The 6,316-nt window shown below is 35.5% G+C and overlaps 1 non-coding gene across 1 annotated transcript; it reads left to right on the top strand.

Moving 5' to 3' along the window:
- Positions 1 to 5,931: 5,931 nt before the first annotated feature.
- LOC147789842 (small nucleolar RNA Z247) lies at positions 5,932 to 6,071 on the top strand. Its single transcript, XR_015423300.1, has one exon. It is a non-coding gene; the product is annotated as a small nucleolar RNA Z247 (small nucleolar RNA).
- The last annotated feature ends 245 nt before the right edge of the window (positions 6,072 to 6,316 follow it).

The following is a 6,316-nucleotide window of genomic DNA, read 5'->3' as shown; positions in this document are numbered from 1 at the left end:
CATTCAGTAGAAACCCTAAATTAATAATAATAATAATAATAAATAAATAAATACATAAATAATCTAATCAGACTCACAGTGAGGAAGAAATAGGGAAGTGGAGTAGGAATTAAGTAGGGACAAACAATAATTATTAATAATGTGAATTACAAATTTATTATATCATTCTTTTCTTAATTCTATATTTAAAAAATTAAAAAATTCAATATTATATTAATTATTTTTTAAACAAATTTTCTTTTAATAAGAGCGTACACAAGTTGAGTTGATGACCAAAGTAATTAGAATTATTTAATTTTTTTTATTTATCTAAATATTTTAATTAATAATAATAATAATAATAATAATAATAAAAAAAAAAAAGGGAAAAGTTAATATTATAAAGAAAGAAGCAGACGTGGAGCCCAAAGACCCATGTGTCGGTCATGGCCTCGTATTCCTCGCTCTGTCCAAAAGTGACACGCCAGCCGAGGGCCCCTATTTTTCTATTTGAAGACCCAACAAATCCTCCCCCCCTTTTTATTTTCTTCATTAAAATTATATTTTTTTATACAGAAAATTAAAAAAAAAAAAAAAAAAAAAAAAAAAAAAAAGTACAAAAATATTAAATGGGTTTTCTGTTATCGGGCAGCTCAATGACTCAACCACTCCTCTGACCCATTTCTTCTTGTAACCTTCTTTCATTTTGAATGATTCCTCTTTCAATTCTATTTATTTATTTATTTATTTATTTATTTCCCATTTTATTTCAATTTCAATTTTATAAATATTTTATATTATTACATTGGGGGAAAAAAAGTTAATATTTAAGCAATAAAATGGAAATGGTAGGCGGTAAAAGGAAAATTCACCATTGGAATTTTAACTTTTTACTTTTTTAATTAACTCACATGCATAGCTATGGAAATGAATGGTTGACACACAAATTTATATCATTATTTTATGTTTGGGAGGAAACCCTTTTTTACTCCCTTCATACAAACAACCCTTTATTCAAATCTTATGAATCTTATTTCCTTTTCCATTAATAATGAGTTAGTCACCTGTTAGATTGTGTGTCAGTCGCTCGGTCACTCTTGACTTGATACTAACTATTGTTCGTATAAGTTATAACCATGTAAGGACCAACTTATAGAACGGTGGTTCCATGATTGTGAACAAGAACTTTTTGGAAGTAGAAACATCCTAGCTTTCATAACCTATAGAACAAGCATGGATGGAATAGGTTATAATGACCCATGTCAATGATTCAGTAATGTAATTTGTTTTCATTCATATGCTTCTTAGAAAATTCCTATGAGATTACCCAATGTAGAATTACTCCAAACAAAACACGCTTAACTTTGGGAGTTTCTGTGATTGAGCCACCGTAAATTAAAATGCATGTTGTTGGTATATGTAGTAATTTTCATTTTTTTTAAAGTCTGTCTTAAGCATCCTATCCGCTCTCATTTGGATATGATCTCGGTTCATTCATGTACCCCTCATTTAATCTAGTGTCACAGGTTATTCTACCGGGACCAAAAGGATTCACCCCTTCAATACCCCACCTACATCAGAATCATATAATCATATTCCCCGAACATACAACTTGATTACGTAAAACACGTCAAATCCAAAGCCAACACAACCTTAAGAGAAAGTAATAAACTTGAAATCTTAAAGCTTCAACGACCGTTTGTGAAAATTAAAAAGAAGCTTTAAAAAATCTACGATTTAAAGATCTATCCGACACATTAGAATTGATGAAATTGAATCCGTTTTAGGTTCGGGATGAGTAAATAATGAGAGTGAAAATTAAGAAAAGGGGTAAATGATGAAGGAAGGCATTAGTGCGGTAAAATTTGAATTACAATGGTTATTGTCCACATCTCATATACATGTACGAGGTGTTCACATCAAGGTCAATCTGTTAAATCCAACGGTGTTGATGTGCAGAGTTCACATAGAGAGAGAGAGAGAAGAAAAACAAAAATAGGGTTTTGTGAAAGAAAGTTTGTGGAAGTGAAAAAAAACCCTCTTCTTTTATAGACCCATCTCCATACCCATTTCATTCTCACTCATTTTCCTCCTTTTCTCTCTAAAAAAGTTGGAGTTTTTAGGGTTTCGGAGACGAAGAGCTCGTTTTGTTTTGAGGGGAATGTTGTCTGGCTCGAGGACACTTTTCATTAGCGTTTGATTCTTGTGTATATATTTAGTGTCGTCGGACCAGGCTTCATTCCCCCCAATTAATTCTACGGCCTCCAACACCGACACCGACACCAACACCGACACGGGTTTGTGTTTTTGGTTTTTAATTCTATTTTTGGTAAAGGGTTTATGAGAATATGATGTTGTGTTGTGTTTGGAAGTGAATTAATGAAGATGGAGTGGTGCAGATTGGTATAATGATGAAGCTTTTTGACTTCAGTTGTTTCTTTTTCTTCATCATGATTGGTTCTTTTCCCTTCTTCACTTAGATCTTGTAATGATTTCATTTTTCTTCTGACTTTTTTGCTTCATCATTACCTCTTCATTCTTTTATTTTTGGCTCATCTTCTTTCTTCGCTCCCCATTTTGTGCCCATTTTAGATCTCTTCTTCTTCAAACTTTTGCTCAAATTTCTCTCTCTTCTTGCCTGTCTTGATATTGATGAGTTGATTAGGTCAATCAAATCAAAAAGTTGATGGGACTCGATATCAATTACATTATCATAATGATATCAAATCGAGGAGCTACTAGACCTATGAAAAACGTTATACGAAGTCTATTGTAGTGAGATCTCTTCTGTTCTTGACCCATATGTTTCTTAGATTCTACAATTTTCAAGCATTGTAAGGATTAGGGTTTCGTGATCTAAATCTATGTGAATAAGAAAACCCTCTCTCTAATTGTTGTTTTTCTTCCCGAGGTTGATGTCGAAGCTAATTATGGTGACCCAACTTGACTCGAGTTGTCAAATATTTGAGTTTTCGATTTCACGGTTCAAGTTTCGAATTGTATTTCTAAATTTTGTTTTTATTCAACTCTAGATTCTCAAGACTATGCTTAGGTATTAGCTTGTGATTTAGCATGTAATATGAAATGGAGAGAAAATAATATTTATTGGGGTTTGTACCCCAAATCTTTTCTTCAATTAAGTTAATTAATTATATTGTCTTTGAATGGACCTTGAAGTTATTGCTTAATATAAAATTGTCATCCATGCTTAAATTCGTTTCTTTTAGAATCAAATGATTCTAAATTCTTTCTTTAAATAAAGGGTTTGTTTTGGTAATTCAAAATTTGGAAGAATAAACGTTTTATTTTTCTTAAAGAAATTTAAAACGTTTTCACATGCTATTCTATGCTATACTAAGTTCATTCTAAACCGGGTCATGGAGGAACACTAATTCACCAAGGAAGGGATTTTGGTCGATGACTTGCACTTTGGTCGACGACTTGCACGAGAGGACAATCAGAGAATTGTTGCATTTTCACGAGTGTTGATGTTTTATTTTCGGATGTAATCTGGAGTGAAATTTAATCACGGGATTTTGTTGTATCAACTTGAATATAGTTTAATTAGTTAAGACATATAATACATTCGATCAAGAGATGAATTTGTATATTTATGCAAAACCCTACTTTTACAAATAAACATATTTTACGATTTTCTAAATTATATGATGGGTGAGATATGATACGACCATGACACACCAAGATTTAACCTATGACGAAATGTCGAGGGAAAAGTTTGAAAAATCGCCAAAGAAGTGAACGGAACGCGATTGCATGTGCTATCCATGAACTATAAGCCCCGTCGGGCCAAAAGCATCCTTAAGGACTCTTAAGAGGTTCCATTAACCAGAGGCCCCGTCGGGCCAAAAGCATTCTTAAGGACTCTTAAGAGGCCCCATTAACTAGAAGCCCCGTCGGGCCAAAAGCATTCGTAAGGACTCTTAAGAGATTCTCTTATTTTACTAATGCCACTAATACTTTTCATTTTGTAATTGTTACAAATGATTTGATCCAAATTCATTCCCTTATTTTCGTGATCTAAAATTGTATCGAATAAAAGTAAGCTGGGAAGAAAGAGTGGAATATAATCAAAATAAAATAAAAAATATTCAAAGTAACAAAAATACTCTGATCTAATCTAAGGGCTACAATTTAAACATAAATGCAACTATTATAGTTTAGTCTCATGGTCTCCACTGGATGTCATCATTCGTACAAGGAGTGTCTTACTTTTACCTGAAGAAAAATAAGAGTAGCACGTGACTTGAGTATTTTAAGAAATAATCAGTAAGTAACTCCACTACTGGAGTTAGGAAATGCATACACAAGCTATCACGGTGTGAATTATTCTTTTATGAAAATATCTTATGGCCTTAAACTCTACTTTCCAATTTGGACAAATGTAGTACTTCTTTACACACGGTCCACCCACGTATGTGCTCATCCTAACGGGAAAGTATCCTGATACACGTGACATACAAAAATACATGAGGTCCCCATAACTTTAAATCATGACGTAAACGTATGATGTAGTCTGCACATTCATTCTTTCAAAACATAACTTCAAGAATACATACGTGACGTGACGTAACAATATCTCATAATCCAGAAGTACTCAAGTAACATAGTGTGCATGACATATCATATAGAAGTATGCATCATACGACATGAAAGTCATAACCAGATCCATAATATAACATAAACATCTCATAGCATAACTTACAATATAACATAACATAGGTCATAGCATCACACAACATAATACATAGAGATTAAACAATCACAACAATCATAACAATCACAAGGTCCGACACGAGCAAGGGTCAAAAGGCATGCACCATTCATACTTCAAGCAGTTCATCCGACCAAATCAATAGTAAAACCACTTACTTGGTTGACCTATGTCAGAATTGCTAATCCATCATTGTGCTAGCCTAGATATATATGTCCTTTATAATCCAATTCCACCTAGTTTGACCCATGACATTAGGTTAGAATATATTAACGAGCTTAACTCACCTAAAGATATCGAATAATCTGAACTTTCTATTCAAAATAATTTAAATTGAGCAAACAAAAGTCATACTGATCTCAAATGCTTCCAACAACCTCAAAATCGCTGTGAAATGGTCCAAAATGGGATGAAGAGGTCCAAGAATGAAACTTGAAACATTCGGATATGTTAAACCTAAAATAGATCATAACTGTATATACTAAAATAGTCTAAGATTTACTAGTTTATGATTTGAAGGGTTTGTTACCAAATCTATGATTTTATGGTTTGTTACCAAATCATAGATTTGGAATGTAATCTTCATTATACGCATCTATAAATACATGAGGTCGTGACCCATATAGGTCATCGTGCCATTCAATCTAACATGGTATCAGAGCCAAGGTTTATTTTTTAAACTCCTCGCCATGTCTTCTTCCTCCTCTCCATCCACCATCTCCAACACCGTCTCAACTACCATGGCGACTTTTGGCCTTAAACAATATCCAATCCCTCTACACCATGTTGTCACAATTCGTCTAACCAAAAACAACTTCATCATATGGCGTGCCCAGCTCCTCCCCTACCTACGGAGTACGAAGCTTATGGGCTACCTCGATGGCACCAATGTTGCACCTGCCAAGCTGATCCCTTCCTCAACTGCTGCTGGTGCTGAGCTGGTCTCTAATCCGGCCTATAATCAGTGGTATGATCAGGATCAACAAGTCCTTAGCGGCCTTCTCTCCTCCATGTCTGAGGAGATTCTTCATGATGTGGTTGCCGCTACTACGTCCAAGGAGGCGTGGGATACCCTGCAGCGGATGTTTTCATCGTCAACTCGTGCTCGCACTACTCAGATTCGTGTTGAGCTTGCCACGTCCAAGAAACGAGATCAATCTGCTGCAAATTATTTTTGCAAGATCAAAGGGCTAGCCACCGAGCTGGCCGCCGCCGGCTCTGCCTTGCAGGATGATGATGTGATCGCGTATCTTCTCGCTGGTCTTGGCCCTGACTATGATCCCTTCGTCACCTCAATGACTACCAAGAGTGAAGCCCTCACCCTTGATGATGTGTTTGCACATCTAATGACGTATGAAGCTCGCCAACTACAACACCAGGCTGAACTTCAGTTAAATCTTGGATCTTCTGCCAATTATGCTAGTCGTGGTGGTCAGCAGAAGAATCGTGGGCGTAGGGATCGCGGTCGTGGTCGTTCTCAAGGTTATGCACCCTCTCGTCCTGCTGGTGATCGTCGTGGCCCTTCTGCTCGTCCTTCCTGCCAGATCTGCGGCAAAGTGGGGCATACTGCTATCCGCTGCTGGCATAGGATGGATGAGTCCTATC

Source organism: Cucurbita pepo, chromosome 12, assembly GCF_057944985.1.
Source record: "Cucurbita pepo subsp. pepo isolate OVF chromosome 12, ASM5794498v1, whole genome shotgun sequence".
Lineage (NCBI taxonomy): Eukaryota > Viridiplantae > Streptophyta > Magnoliopsida > Cucurbitales > Cucurbitaceae > Cucurbita > Cucurbita pepo.
This window is presented reverse-complemented; position numbering and strand designations above follow the sequence as displayed.